Genomic DNA, 16118 nt, shown 5'->3' on the forward strand with positions numbered 1-16118 from the left:
AGTGGCCCGCGCGTAAAACCCGCCGTCACTCAAAGATCGTTGTACGCGCATCAAAGTTTCAACGAGGTCGGGAACGTGCATACCCACTTGTATATCGTTAATGAGTATTCTATGCGCGCAATAAACGAAAGAATCACACAAACTAAAGTCAAACCTAACAAATTTCGATACATGCTCTTTCTCACGACGATATATTTCGCACAAATGCAGTGTCATTTTGATGAAAATTGAAAGGATTAAAGAATTTCCAAAGAGAAAAAAAAATTCCAATTATCGCGAGCATTCAAATCGTACCTGTAACTCGTTTGAAAATTTCAAGCCCGTCCGCCTCCAGCGCCGGCACACAAAACGCGGGCAACTGAACACCCACGTGTAAATCCTTGTCAAAAACCGTCAAGCGGTGGTCGGACGGAGATTGGGTTTTCACGACACGACCGCAATACACGCGCGCCCGCGCGCGCATTCCCTGATAAACCTCGCGTTCGCGCTACGCCGCGCGATGATAGCGCGGACAGGTGCACGGATCTCTCGTCCAACCGCAACCAAGAACCACGCCGTACTAAACTCACAGCACGGGAATGGTTTTGACACGCCGCCGGCTATATCCGCTTTTCCGCCGACGCGACAGTCGCGAGGGGCGCATGTGCCGATATAGCAATCCACGTTGGTGGCGACGTACATGCGCGTACCACTCACAAACACACACACACACACACATACATGTGTACAACACGTGCACATCATGCGAACGCAGTGAGAAAAGAAGACAGAGTGATGAGACGAAGAACACGCACTTCAAGAGGACTTTCCACGCCCGTAGGGTGTTTTGACTCGAAAAAGAAGGTAGCGTAAAGGGGTTGCGAGAGCGACGATGGTTGGTCAGAGGTTTCGTCCTCCACATGAAAACAGAAGAGTTTCGCCTCTTGTACAATCTCTTCTCGCGATCTTTTTCGTTTTCTTTCTATTTTCTATTCCCCGCGCAATAGAAAACGCGATATTAACTAATTTTTTATTATTACATTATTAAAACTCTAATTATAGCGATAAACTACAAAAAACGCAATATTGTATGAACTAATTTTTTTGTTATCTCATTACATTCTAAATTAATGTTACCAGCAATGAAATATAGTGATAAACTATTGTATAGTAATGATAATAGTGATAAACTATTATCTATCTTACTAATAGATAAACTATTATCTATCGCGAAATAGTTCGCATGTTTCATGCGTTGTCGAACTAATCGAAACGATCTCTCAAAATATCATGATTATCATACACATCTATTAACATTTACGCACATCTACAATCAAATGTGTACTTTTCCAGCAACGAGATTGCGTGTGTGTATATGTACGTATAATACACTACTGTATGTTGCAATAAATTATTAATAATAGACTAGGTAATTCCATGTTCAAGCGGATATCACGGGCAAATCCTATCCTAAACAATTCATGCAAAATCCCACGTTTTAGAGAGACGCAAGCCGTCACAGTATTTTCTGTGTTAATAATAAAATATGTATAAACATTAATATCAAAAAAAAAATTTTTAATCTTCTAGATATTGTAATATAAACTTTTAATATTGATATTTCCTCAAATTAATATCTTGTTTATAAATCTGTGCGCAAAAAATAATAAAATTAAACGATAATTAGAGTTTATAATTGCTATTAAAGAGAAAAAATATTAAAAAAATTAATTCATTTATATTACTTGCATTTATTATTATACACACAGTACTGTGTATATATATAACACAGTTTTAAAATTATTTATTAGTAATTAATAGTAATTAAAAATTTTTTAATTAGTTGTTAATTAACTTTTAACTTATTAAAACGCCGCATTTTAGTTTTTAAATTTATACGTAAAAATAAACCTAGGTAAAAACTTCACGTAAAAAAAGAAATTATTTTTTTCTACAACAAAAGAGAACATATAACAGAGATTCTTTCGAATTTAAACTTTAATACGCTCTCTCTTTCTTTCTCTCTTTCTTTCTTTATGCTGAGATACTTCATGATCGAACTGGATGTTCTCTCTACCACAAAAGCCCGGGAACTTTTCAATCTCGTGGAACACAAGCGCGCAGAGGGCATTGTCGTTAGACAGGATTGGCACTGGCTCAAACTTGATCGAACGGCAATTACGTTGATTGAAAGACTAACACGAGTGTCGCTTGCGTGTACCTCGTGAATTTCTAGTTGTTCACCTCCCCCGTTTACGAACGTTTCTCTCCATTGACCGAACGAAAAATCGAAACGAGAAAACACATTTCTCTCAAAACATATTTTCATGGACGCGACATTTCGAAGCGTTGTTCAAGCATCTCGAGATCGAGGTTCGATACTGCAATACAAATATTTCACGATTCACCATAAATTACAACGTCGACGACAAATTGCATTCATTTATTTGATTCTTATACTCAAATACGCGAAGTCGTTTATCTGATGATCGCATTACTCAATGTTTCACCGATAAATTTAACTATATATATATATGTTCGACCAATCGAAATTTATGGAAAGGAATACCAACGGAATAAGAAAAAGAGAGGATGCTGTAGCTCCTTCTTTTGCTCCGGAAATTGCATTTCCCGGTAATTGGATGACGGATGTTTATGCGCGCAGAATTACGCCGCCACGCGGAATCTCCGTTGCCTTTCACAAGGTGTTTATTACTTAATTCGCGTCGTGGTATTGTCTTCAGTATTTTCCGATCGGCGCGCTGTCGCCGCAAATTATCGGAGAATATCGCGAATCGTTGTCTTCGGATATAATAAGCGATAATCGCTCGCTGTGCACAGGACAAGAATAATTGGAAATCCTTTCAAACGCAGATATATATTAAAACTTAAGTGCAATGTAAGACAACAAACGCTCTTACGGTATGTTCGATCTGTTTAATCGGAAATTACGACAATGTTTTGTCTTTGCTTTTTGATGTAGAACGGCATGCAAAATTGATGCGATACAGTAGCATAACTTTTTTTCAATCTGACTTTATTCATGTCGTGAAAAAGATCAAGTTCTCACGCGCCTGTAAAATACTTGGGAGCACGTTTAAGAGAGAATAACGAATAGAAGACACGTCGCGACTCTTTAATTGATGGCAAATTCAGTGTTCCGGATCAATTGTTATCTCGCAAAGGAATAGACGGGAACTCCGCGCTTCGCAAAAACGACCAGCTCATCGAGCATCGAGCTATGAAGTTTTCTTCGATCGTTCGAGAGATTTGCAATATGTCCAACTTCTCTCTCTGTTTGTCTCTTCCACTCTTATCGATTCTTTTGCGAGAGTTAAAATATTTTAAGAATTTTATTTCTTCGGACGTATTTTTTTTATTTATCTATGTTCGAACAAATCTTTGATTGACATGCTATAATGACAAGAGTTCTATTAATAATTATTTCTGTAACAAACTCTACACATATTTTGTTTGCCCGGACGAAGCGATGCAGTTCGCGAACGAAATGAACGCTCGATTTCTGCAATCGCTGCAAGCACGAACCCTTGTGCACGCGGCGGTGACGGCGGTACGCCCTTATTCGGATAATCCCGATACCGTGTAGGAGAACCACCTATCAAACTTGCTCGTAGGAGAGTTACTCTCTCAGTGCGGCCACGAATCGACGCTCGTAAGCGCGACACTTTCCAAGTTTCGGAGGGAAATAGACACACGGAAAAGTGGCGATGGCGCGCTGGTTTACGACCGCGGCGACTTGCAGATCTTACGCTCGCGCGGGAAAAAGAGGCGGAATAAATCTCCGGAAAGAGAGAAGTTTGGGGGGAAGAAAGAGAGAAAGAGAGAGAACTGTCGGCTCAAGCGTGCAAAAAACGCGCACGGGACCGACAACTACTTGCGCGCGGGAACTAAGCCGGAAATAAACGCGAAAAAAAATGGACGGTCTCGAGGTGATAGAAAAGTTGGAAGGATTTTTTCGAAGTATAAACGAGAGATAAAACGAAGCGAAAAACAAGTGAGAGGAAGAACATTCGCGCGAAAGTGCGCGCGCGCGCTAATCTGCGATATGTATGAACGAAACGAAAGCTTCGGGAATATAAGAGAGAAAGACGTAGAGATAGCTTCTGGAAGAAGGATCCTTGCAGACGCAGAGGCTACTGCATAATTCCGACAGAAGCAGAACTATGTTCATGAGAAAAACACGAGAGTAACCGTGGAAAGCAGCCATTCTCTCGGTCGGCACCGCCAGCTTCTCGGCTCACGAGAACAACCCGACAGAAAACTTTAAAACGGCCGATATAATCGGATTAGTATATGCGCAACGAGTTTGGCGTTGTTACTTTAGCTTAAAGTCGAATAGAAATTTTCATGCTTTATGAAATGAGAAAAAAACCGTATGTTATGTACAGTAATGCCCCGAGTGTTAGGTAGGTTTTGTTTTTACTGATGCGGACGTCTCTAAGGACTCGTTAAAAAGCTTTAACTAAAGCTCTAGCGAGCTCACCGCGTGCCGAATCATCGATCTTCGAGCGTGTAATGTAATAGACGTGATAAACGATATGGCGAAAATAACAATCGGCCATTATTTGGAGAGAGCCTCAGGGTAGCAAGTGCGCTAGACGTTGACGAACCGTTGACCAAGTTTGTTTTTTCAAAAACATTTTTGTAATTATTTTTAGTAGTGTAATGCTTCTTCTGTGTGAAACTTTATTTATGTTTGATAAAATTTGTCTCGTGTGTTTACAAAAAAATTTCTTACAGTTTAATACTGTGCTTTTTTTCAAATAATGTGATCTTTTAATACACTTCATAAATGCACAATGTTGCACGAGCGAAATTCGATCATCTTCGATCGCGAATAACAAAACCTCAAACTTTGCACTACGTGTCAAAACGATATACAAAAATACACCTACATTAAGTAAGCCCCTCAAACAAAAATACATTTGCACCTATATGAAAAAAAAGTAAGTGCTAAGAAGATGCTACTTAGATGCCCACTTAAACAATTTGGTGCTCGACTTGGCAGAAAATCGAAGTCAAAGTAAGGGGGAAGCTGAGTTGACGTCAAGTTGCCTCCCTCCCCTCTCCACATTAAAAAACTATATTTCCGGTTAAAAAATCTTCCAAATATATAGTTTTTTAAAGTGAAGAGGAGGAAGCAGCTCGACGTCAACTCAGTTCCCCTTAACTTCAATTTTCTTCTTTCTAAGTCGAGCACTAAATTTTGGCACTAGGTGCGGATGTGTGTTTAAGTGGAAAGCTAACTAAGAGACATAAAAAAACACGCTACAGTATAATGTTATACGCATGTACATACTCAGTGGTTTGACAGTTAGTGCAAATTGCGTTTTGCGGCTGAAGATGATCAAAGTTCGAGAAATGCGCGTTCACTAATGATGTGATGTATATATTACATTGTTTATATAAAATATAATATTACGTTAGAATCGAGATAAAAAAAGTTCTGTATATAGAGCGCGTAGCAAAATATCAAGCAATAATATTTGTCACGTGATAAAAACTTCATCAAATCACAATTCTTCGGTAATTTAACTTTATTTAGAACTTCTCACATACGCACGTCAAGTAAATCATACTTTATACATGCTGCGAATTGAAAGAGCCAATCGTTCTTATTATTCTAATATTAACAGTACATCTAAGCAGCGAGAAAGAATAAAACGCAAACAAGCGTACGAAGCGTCCCTTCTCTCTTGATAGAATGACAGATGCCATCGTTACTGTAATCAGTTGACATTATCAGTCGAGCTTTCTAGACGCCTTGTATGCGGATGAAGAAAGAGAACGAAGAGAGAAAGAGAGAGAGCGAAAGTAGAACTACGGGTGGCAATACAATTCGTAAGTATGCAGGAAATCCTTGTTATCTTCGTTACACTGTGATTACTCTCTCTCTCTCTCTCTCTCTCTTTCTCTCTTTCTCTCCGCACCTCGTCCAAGTTCTTAACATTTCTCTATTCTCTCAACGTTTTGCGCATCGCAAACGACAAAACTGATTAATATCAAAAAAAGCGCAAACATTGCACGCGACATCCCATAAACTCTACGTGCAATAATACTGGACGATTGTTTGTGACAACGTCACTGTAATGTATAAAACGTGTATAAAATTAATAACCAGTTCATAATCGCTGTGATATTTTATCGAAGGCAATAAGACCGATAAATGTGAGAAATTCGAGGATTTCAGCAAAAGAGCCGAAGTGTATCTCTCCCACAAGAATTCTCTAAAATAGAAGTGTTTTTCCGCGCTTCTGATGGTTCGGCGGAGTCTATCGAAAAACTGCAGGTCCCTTGCACTCGAATTCGCACGAGAGTGTAAAGAGAAAAAAGATCAAGGTTCACTCGAGAAAGCTGCGAAAAAGGTGGATTTTCACGAGAGCGAAGACTTAGATCTCGCGCGCGCGCGGACAAACTGTTGGAAACTCCTATAAGAGAAGTCAAAATAATATAATCACTAATCACAGATTTGTAAGTCGTAATTAATATTGTCGTTAACAAAATTCTGCGTTAGTGAAACGATCACTCGTTTTATTAAGACACGTTGATTATTGTCAGACATTTTTTATATAGACAACAGTTTGAAACTTGTAAATCTCTCATGCAGTTAAACACGTTGATAATTACTGCAAAGAATGCACGCATTTTTGTAATTACGAAAAAAACTGAACATCTAGCGTGCTGAAATTTTGATTCACCGTCTACAACTGTCGGCGAGAAAAACTCGCTTTTTTAAAGTAGATCTTCTAGAACACTGTACATGCGATCGCAATTTTAGAATTTTCTTTTGAGTGGACCTTAGTATTTTTATATCATTTCGTTGTTGATTTTAGATATAGCGCACGCTCTGTGGTTCTTGCAACGTGGTGATATGATTGCAAGATAGAGAGAGAGAGTGCCTGAGGAAAAGCAAAACTCGATTATTTTCTCACGTTCAAAGGAAAATCGACTCCAACCCAATTGTCTAAATTTTTATTGCGTTTGCGAAAGAAATTGGAACACAGAGTCCCAAATTGCAACGATCTTTCTTGCAGCAAGAAATGATAAATTTACAGTTGAAAGAATACAACACAAGAAAGAAAACATTTTGATATACAGAATGCGATTCGTTTGTGAGAGATCATTACTTTTCTCGCGTGTTATTAATTTATTTTACACGTTAAGCACCGTAATAACGTTTTAAATTGAAACTCGTTTGTTAAAACACGTGTATAAAGTTCGATTAAAGTTGATTGAAATACAGAGCTTTTACTTTCTCTCTCTCTCTCTCTCTCTCTCTCTCTCTCTCTCTCTCTTTCTTTCAGTTTTACTTTTTTATTATTATTAGTTTTATTATTATTGTAGTTCTAATTAATTTTTCTCTTCTTTTTATTTTACTTTTCAATTAGTATTTTAATATATATGGGTAATTCATATATAAGTGATAAAAAGTAGCATTTTATATAAATCTTAGAATTATTATTCAATTTGACCACATTCTATGTGTATATTATCTTATACATTAAAAATATATGCAATATACAACCATCGTATGGCTCACAAAGTCGTCATTTCTTGATTTTAATTAGTATTAGCACAATACAAGCGCGCGCTACGCGCACGCTATTATTACTTTTATTTTAACGTGTTGTCTCAGTGAACACAACCTGTTACCGCGATGACAGCTAGTATATACGTCTTCCAAATCATATAATATACATATGAGAGATGTCAGAAATAATGCATGAAAATCAAACTCGAAAAATAAAAGAAAAAGAGAAGAAAAACAACACGTAACTAAAGTCAGGGAAAAGAGTAAAAAAAAGAAAATATTATATATATTATATATAGATATATATACCATATTATATATATATATATATATATATATACCGTAATCACGCGACCGAGGTCAGTGACCCTGCCAAGGCCGCGCGGCCGGGTCAGTGACCCCGCCAAGGCCGCGCGGCCGGGTCAGTGACCCCGCCAAGGCCGCGCGGCCGGGTCAATGACCCCGCCAAGGCCGCGCGGCCGGGTCAGTGACCCCGTCAAGGCCGCGCGGCTGGGTCAGTGATCCCGCCAAGGTTGCGCGCGGCCGAGGCTCTCTTTATCTATTTATCTACCTATCTTCCAAAGCGCTAAATCCTTCACAAATTTATACATACGTACATATATATTTAATTTTAAACTTGCAAAATATTTAATTCTTTTATTACTCGTCGTATATACTATAATGGAAACTGAACATGATGCCGCAAGAGAAATAAAGATACAACAAAACGTCGCAGAGAAAACGGGATTTGTCACGTGAAATGCGCGCTGCAGTATCGCGTAACGTTGACAATGGAGCGTTCTCCCCCGACGACATTCTCATCCCTTTGCAATAATATTCTCACCTATGAGGATATCGGCGTTTTTCCAGTTTCACGGCGTTTTTCCCAGCGACCATTAACGTTTCGATTACCTACCTACGTCGCGTGCACCTGCAGCACTCAGACGCCGATAGTTTTTGTTGCCTTACCACCAGTATACATAAAGCCGCCCGGTGAGTTTATTTATTTTTTTTCTTTCATCTCTTTTTTATTCTTCTTTTTTTTCTTTCGTTTCTGTGCTTTCAAATTCTCTTTCTTTCTCCCTCTCTCTCTCTCTCTCTCTCTCTCTCTCTCTCTCTCTGTCCGTTTTTCTTTTTTCAGTTTCTAACACTTCGTCACTTTCCCGCCGCGGCGCGAAGAAAGAATATCAAGTATAAATATATAGAGAATTGGATCGCGACCTAAAGCTCTATAATGCACATGTAAATTTTCGCTTCGCACCGATTCGACGTCGTCGCCCGGTGCGCCAATGATCGAGAACAATAGTTGTCGATTCCGATAATTTACTACGGGTTCATTGAACCGACGTTTTATCAACTCCTCGTTAGTTCCTTTCACGACATGCAAAATAAAATGCCAAAACGATATCGCCGCGTTCACCTGATTCACCGATTTTTGCATAAAACTTATCTCTCGTGATCACATTCACGTGTCAAATATTGAAAACACGTAAAATTTTTATTACCTATTTATAACACATTTGGCACATAAATACTTGTCTAACGCTTTTTAATTAATTTTTTCGCCTTGCAATGCAAATTGTTACTATTCATCTGTCGCTACACGCAATTACGTTCAAGAAAAATGTATCTGTGTAAAAAAAAGAACATCTGGCGCGCGCAAACTCCAATACTAAAATTCGCGTTTTTGTCCGGCGGATTTAGTGCACCAAAGGCACTAGAAAAAAAAAAAAAAAAAAACAAGAGAAGGAAAGAAACGCACGGGGAATGAGACGACGAGTGGGAGCGGACGGTCCGGATAATGTGCTCGGAATGAATGTATATTTTTTGGCGAGATTACTGTCGTTTTTCAGCAGCTGCCCGAACCATTCTTGCACGCGGCGACAAATGGCGTCCCTGATCGCCCATTGGCGCTAAAACTGCGCGTTTTGTCTCCGTTACAAATGCACACGCGAGAGAGGTGAGCGAATAACGCACGACCGGCCGAACTGTGCACGGCGCGGCGCGCGTCGTTGCATCAGGAGAACGCCGAGTTTCGTTCCCGCGCGCGCGAAAAGCTTTCGCCGTAAAAATTATCTCTCCCACTGAATTAATTACCGCGAGTACATTTGACTCCGACGGAATGCACCGACTGCGAAATAAAATTGTGCCGGTACGTCATTGTCGTAAAGAAAAGCACGGTGTGAATTAAAAAAAAAAGATCAAAGGAGAGAAAACGGGAGTCTGGCTGAAACTATTATGACAATCGTAAAAAGAAAACGTCGAACAGATCGCGGTGACGAGACTGACGGTAATGCACTCCGTAAAGCACGGAGCAAAGTGCGTCTCCGTCGCTAGAGAAAAGCACTCTAACCGCGCTCTCTTTATGTGGGCTCGTAACTGCTTTTCGCGCTTTAAAACACATCCAAGTGTCGATAACTTTTGTCGCGTTCAGTTAACACCCTATACCCACAAAACGTCGCAAAAACCGAAAATCAGGCAAAGTAGCAGAGAAAGAAGAGAAATAGAGAAACAAGCTGAGCACTTTGAGACAATTTGCCGCTCAAATCGCGGTATTATCTATCTATATATCTTATGTACACACAGAGAGAGAGAGAGAGAGAGAGAGAGAGAGAGAAAAATTTCAAGTATATTTCTGTTACCTCGATGACAAAATTGCAAGGTTAAGGGAGATTCAAAAAATAAAAATACAGTTTATAAATCACTTACAAAATTCGGTTTCCATCGACGGCAGTTCAAAGATAATAAAATATACACGTCGGGCATTAATGAATTATCGAGAATTGATAATGTATAATCAATAGTACGTTTGCACTTTCACTGAAATCCACCTATACTACCATACCTTCGTTTATACATAACGGTCTACATATCGCGAACATACAGCACAACGCCGGATGAAGATATGCGAGAAAACTGCACTCGGGTCGAAAGGCCATCGGCCAGACAACCTACCTACGAATCTGGCCAACTAACATTAAGTGGCACTCATATGGACCCAGACCGCAATTGGCTCGTATGCACACGCATTCTCGCCCTATCTCTTTCTTTCTTTCGCGTACCATTGCTCGTCATGGAGAGCGATGACGCACGAGGGATAATCTCGTATCCAACAGACGCCACGCGATGGTTTCGTGTATATTTCAGCGAAATATCACCAGCTCGCGATAAAAAGAAGCGAGTCCGAACTCGCGAACATTCAACAATAAGACCCGCTTCGTCAACTGAAGAGAAAGAGTTGCATATATAGAGAGAAATTCAATATTCTCCATATTGAAAGAGTTTTTGTTCTTCCTTCTATTGTCTCCTAAAAAAATCTCAATTTAGAAAATCGCGTGTCAATCGCGTTCTTGTACGAAGGCGTTCGTTTGATTAAAGGGGATTTATTAATAGCACGCATGCGTAAGCTAGCGGCACCTCGATATATGCAGAAAGCGCCGGTTACGCAATCGCGTACGTCTGTCTACTAAATGACAGCGACGAAGAACAAACCGGTCAGCTGGCCGACCATTCATGCGGCGTGCACGCAAAGTACATCCGGCGTTGTAACGCGCCCGAAGACAAATGATCGACGCGTCAATGGCCAAATGTCCGTGTTGTATTATTCGTCGGATAATGTTTTTGCCAAACTAAATTCGAATTTTCACACAGTGCTGAGATATTGTATAGTGTGATATATAAAAATAAGACTTAATAAACGGATCTTTTCTTTTCACAGAAAAAAACGCAGATCCAATATATTAGAGCGATCGGTATTCGTGGTTCGATTAAAAGTGTGTGTTGAATATATATTTCAGTTATTGTTCATTTCATTTATTATTTTATTTAAGCTGCGACTGATACTTGGAGCAAACTCGGAGCAGCAAAACAAAGAATCTCCCGCGCGCAGAATCTCGTGTTGTCTGGGAAAATCGCGAAACTTGATTCAGACAAGGAGAAACGGCTGTCAAGAGTGTTCCGCGAGAAAATTTCAATGGAAATCGCGGGCGAAGATGAGAGTCCCGGTAATATTTAACAACACGCCGGGACGAGGAATTGGCGATATTTTCCAATGAAAATCCACGCGATACACGAGCGTAAACACGAACGTTAGAGAAACCGCTAGCCCGTTGCCGCTCGCGCAACGTCGAGCGGGTAGCTAAAGTTTCACCGCAAGCGGAACTACAAGAACATAATTATATATTTATCCCGGCTCTCCTGTGAAACTTTGAATTAAAACTTTGGGAATCTAAAAACAACTTAAAAAAAAACACGCAAAAAAAACTTCATTTAAAAACCTCCAATTAAAACTTAGAATTAAAACTGACGCTGGAGAAAACGAACTCTCTCTCTCGCGTCCGCGCGCGCGCGCGGGCGATGCGATTGCCGTTTCTTCGCCGAATAATCACCTCGCTATAGTATAGCCGACCGTAATCTATGCATCACGCGGAATGAAGCTCACACGGTGTGAGCTCGATTCTCGCGACTTATACACACGCGAGAGGAAAACACGACGAGTTTCCCAGCGAGAGTCGGCTTCATGACCGACCCCTGTGTGTATCATTTACACAGTCCGGGGAAGAGTCATTCACGTCGGCCGAGAACGCGCGCAACGTTAATCCAGAGCGTACAGTAGCAGAACCGGAGATCCACACACAAATGGTGCCGGCGCGCGGTCGAGTTTCTACGTTATTTCGGTCGTTACCGCCAGCAGCTAGGTAGAGAACGTCACCGACGACTGTTTGCACCCTCCTTCCTCTTCCTCTCCCACCCGACCACAGCTCGGAAGCCACGAAATTCACCAAGGAATTGAGTTGATTCGACCAAAGTCAGACGCGCGCGTGCACGTTCGCGCGCGTCAACCCGCTACCAAATTAATAACAAGTTAAATTAGGGTGAAGTTAGTATCGCATCCCAGAGATCGGAGAGAGATAGGAATTCAAAAGTGTGCTCGCGAATCGATAGTTTTGACGAACATATATACCTCGGGTCAAGTGCCAACATCCTTGAAGAAACTTATTGAAGAACCCTGCGCGCACACAACTCCGCGAGAACTTCTCGAGAATATCTGCCAGAGATCTCGAAAGCATTTCGCAGCGAAAGTGCGAAAAGAGATAGGGATGACAAATGTAAGATTGACAGGGATTTGGCTGATTATTTCTCACGGGCGAGAGAGAGAGAGAGAGTTTACACGCGGAGAATTTTTATCGTAATCGAGATCTCTTCTTTTCGCTTTTTCGGTGGAATTTTTTTCGTTTCGAATGTTTGCACATATTTCAATAGTTTTTCGATGTAATTAAAAAAACTTGTTTTGATCTGTATGCGTTTCCTATATATTTGTGTTGAAACACAATCCTATAAATATGTACAATTTTGTTAAAAAAATAAAACATCAAATTTTTTTAACAGACAGATTTTCTTTTTCCTGTTGTTTTCGTGATCAGCGTTACTATTGCAAAAATAAACAATCGTAATATTAAAAAAATCGTTCGCAATTTATTCGGTATAAAATAATTGTTAGAAAAAACAAGACAAACAGCGTTTCATTTTTCGCGCGCAACGTGAAAAACTTGAGACGCGGCGATGTAATCGTCTTATGTAACCACGCGATTCCCACGGGGGAATGTGTCGCGTAAGTGAAAAAAACGTCGAAAAAGATTGCAAGGAGGTGTAAACAAAAACCGAGTATCTTTTCCTCTCACCTTGGCCGGGACAAAACGTACGTGGGAGGATCCGACTTTGTTCATATCGTGCGCGTGCCACATCTTCACGTTATAGTTACAACGTGTGTCTGGGTGTGTGCGAGCGTGTGTGCAAGTTAATTTTTCACACTACACGCTGATGCCCCAGCGGATCCTTTGATGCACTTTGATCCTTGACGCTGAAATATACCGTTGTGCAAAAAAAAAGGACAAGTGGAAACCAGCGGCTTATCGATTGAGTGGCGCAGGTTAATGTATCGTTGCTTGCATTCGCGCGCGTTTTCCAACCAAGTATTTATAACATTTATTCGCGTGAAAGGTATTGCGCGCGGGCATATGCAGTGCGCACGTGTGCGCGTATAATTGAAAACACGCCGCGTTACGAATTCCCTTTAAACCAAATACCGAGCTCTCGATCGCGCTTGCAAATTTTTATTTTTTTTTGTTTTCCCTTGCGACATCTGTTGTTGTCGAGAGCGATAAACGTCGACGCGTATCGCTTCCAAACAAACAACAAGCTGAAATTAATTATTGGAAGGCATAGGAAATTATAAACAATCCGATTTGTCTTCACGTCATTATGCGTTTGATCGTATTTATTGATTTCGCGTCAATATTCCTGGAGGCGTTACCGCGAATATCGCGTTACACTGTTTAATTTTGCTCTTTCAGAACTGTTTTATTTTATTAAAACTGATAAACATCGCATATAAATATAATAAACATTTATAACGCATCGCGTTTGGTTCTTAACATTATTGTGTATTTTAAATAAAACATACAGTAATGTTTTAAAAATAAAATATACAGTAATATATTTTTTAACTAAAAAGATTACAAATAGGTTTTATTTTATTCTTATTTCATATAATAATAGATCAATTCTCTGGTGCTATTAAAGAACACAATGATATACAGATAATGATATACGGAAGAGAAAGAATCCTGCAAAATTGCAGAATAAAGCTCCCCATTATAGACGCTCGCGTCGATGCCCGAAGATGAGGAGTTTACAGACCGAGGCGTCTGTGTGGCTACCAATCACCATAGTTATTTGGCAACACGTGCATCCGAAACAAGATCGCGTCAACTGGTGTGTGTGTATATATATATATATAGGCTATATAAAGGAAATCCGGAGGTTTAATGTGGTCGGAAGACTGTCCGGCCTTCGAATAACGGCACGGCAACGAGAAATCACGGTAAGGACAGAACGAAGCCGCCGAAGAAGAGCGCCGCAATTGCACGAGAGGGGTAGTTAGGGTCTGATTTATCTGGCAATTTGGCGCGAGTTCCGTAACCGCGGCTTTTCGAAAAGTTAGTGAATTCTTTCGGGTCACTTCTCATCTGGGACACTCGCCAGATTCGCGACATGTTACCCCCGCTCCCTCTTCCATTCCCTTCTTATCGTTTATGGCACTTCGCCGCGTTATTTATTATCGTGAGCGAGAAGAAATCGGCAAATTGCGACTACTTTCGACCAAGTGCGCTAAAAAATATCCACGTTCTATCTAAAGTTGTTAAAACGTTAACTCTACAAAGAGAGGATTGAAGAGTGTATATGTCAAACCGCTTTTTCTCTTTTTTTCTCCTCCTCGTTTGTCCGTCCGTGTATTTTCACGATAAAGAAACGTATCGCGCACACAACATTGTTATCGCGCAAGATCCGATCAGATGCGTTTCTCCCCGTGACAAAAGGTTATTAAATGTCACGAGATTTTCCTGCGGGTCAGAAAACACGGACGGGCAAGTAAACCACTCGCGGATCTTGTTATATATCACAGACTGGAATTGGGTTAGCCCCGGAGAAACGATCGTAAAATCGTGTCGGTGCGAGAAGAGAGAAACAAACAAGTCGCGAAATACTCTGAACGTTGTGAAACGTCCGCGCATATTTCACAGTCAGTTTTTCATTTCGCGAATCTCTGTCACAGTCTCGTGCAAATCGCTGAGACGAGAATAAATTTTCGACTACGATAATGCAAAAGTGTTGAACAAAATTTTTCAAGTTTTTAAAAGTTTTCGATTTACCGCGAATAAGCGTCGCGAAAAAAATTAATTGAGAATTCTCGCAAAGTGCAGCGAGAAGAGAGACATTGAAAAGAGACATGTGTACCTAATGCACGGTAATATACGAAAACACAAAGAGCGCAACAGCAGAAGAAGTGTTTTTCTGGAAATTGATTCAATTTCGTCGACTAGACAGGATGTTCACGACTAAACTTTCATGTAAAATGTCGCGAGTATCGCTTGGCCAGCAGTTCACAGGTGAGAAAGTCGAGCTGGAAAAGGCAAAGAAACGAAGAAACGATGGATCACAATTCTACAGAGCCATTTGGAACGATGCCACGTACTATCGATGATCGAGAGATCGGGCCGACGAAACGGATAGAGCAAAGCGCGTCGGTCGGGGTCTTCGGATCGCAGTCATAAATCGCGCCAGGCTGAAAAAAAATTCGCTGAGACGAGCGTATGCCGAAAAACGTCGACGTTCGCGCGCGGGAAATAATAATTTGGCACAGTCGTCGGGGCGAACGCGGAGTTACCACGATTTCTCGAATCAATGAATCCAAAAGACGTAAGATTCTTATATCGACGAAACGAATCGCAAACTGCGCTTTACTCACGTTACCTACATGTAACGGCAGTAGCATCGTGTGTAAATGCAAAACGTGTGCATATTTTCTTCCAACGATCGTCTTGGAAACGTAATGATTTCGCGATGCTTCTTGCAAAATGCGCGAAATGCGTTTTCGAACGAAACGACAAAGGTCGACCTGACCCGCGACCCCGGATCGATAACCAATATCCAGAGAAACAAGATCCTTTTCGTGAGAAAAAGAAGAAGAGGAAGAAGAAGACTTCTCTTCTGAAAGAGTACCTGAGACACACCTCGTTGCTCCACC

General features: G+C 40.6%; 1 protein-coding gene across 4 annotated transcripts in view; it reads right to left on the bottom strand.

Moving 5' to 3' along the window:
- Nucleotides 1–16118, bottom strand: part of LOC109851841 (alpha-mannosidase 2) — a 115717-nt gene that overhangs the window by 68038 nt on the left and 31561 nt on the right. The window contains exon 1 of one of the 4 annotated variants that reach the window (XM_020422325.1): nucleotides 10241–10288. The exons of 2 other annotated variants lie outside the window; for them this stretch is intronic. The gene's annotated coding sequence lies outside the window, so the exon portion shown is untranslated. Of the gene's footprint in view, nucleotides 1–294; nucleotides 510–10240; nucleotides 10289–16118 lie in introns of those variants that run through there. One more of the 4 variants, XM_020422324.1, reaches the window with a different exon arrangement.

Source organism: Pseudomyrmex gracilis, unplaced genomic scaffold, assembly GCF_002006095.1.
Source record: "Pseudomyrmex gracilis isolate BER0280 unplaced genomic scaffold, ASM200609v1 scaffold_21, whole genome shotgun sequence".
NCBI lineage: Eukaryota > Metazoa > Arthropoda > Insecta > Hymenoptera > Formicidae > Pseudomyrmex > Pseudomyrmex gracilis.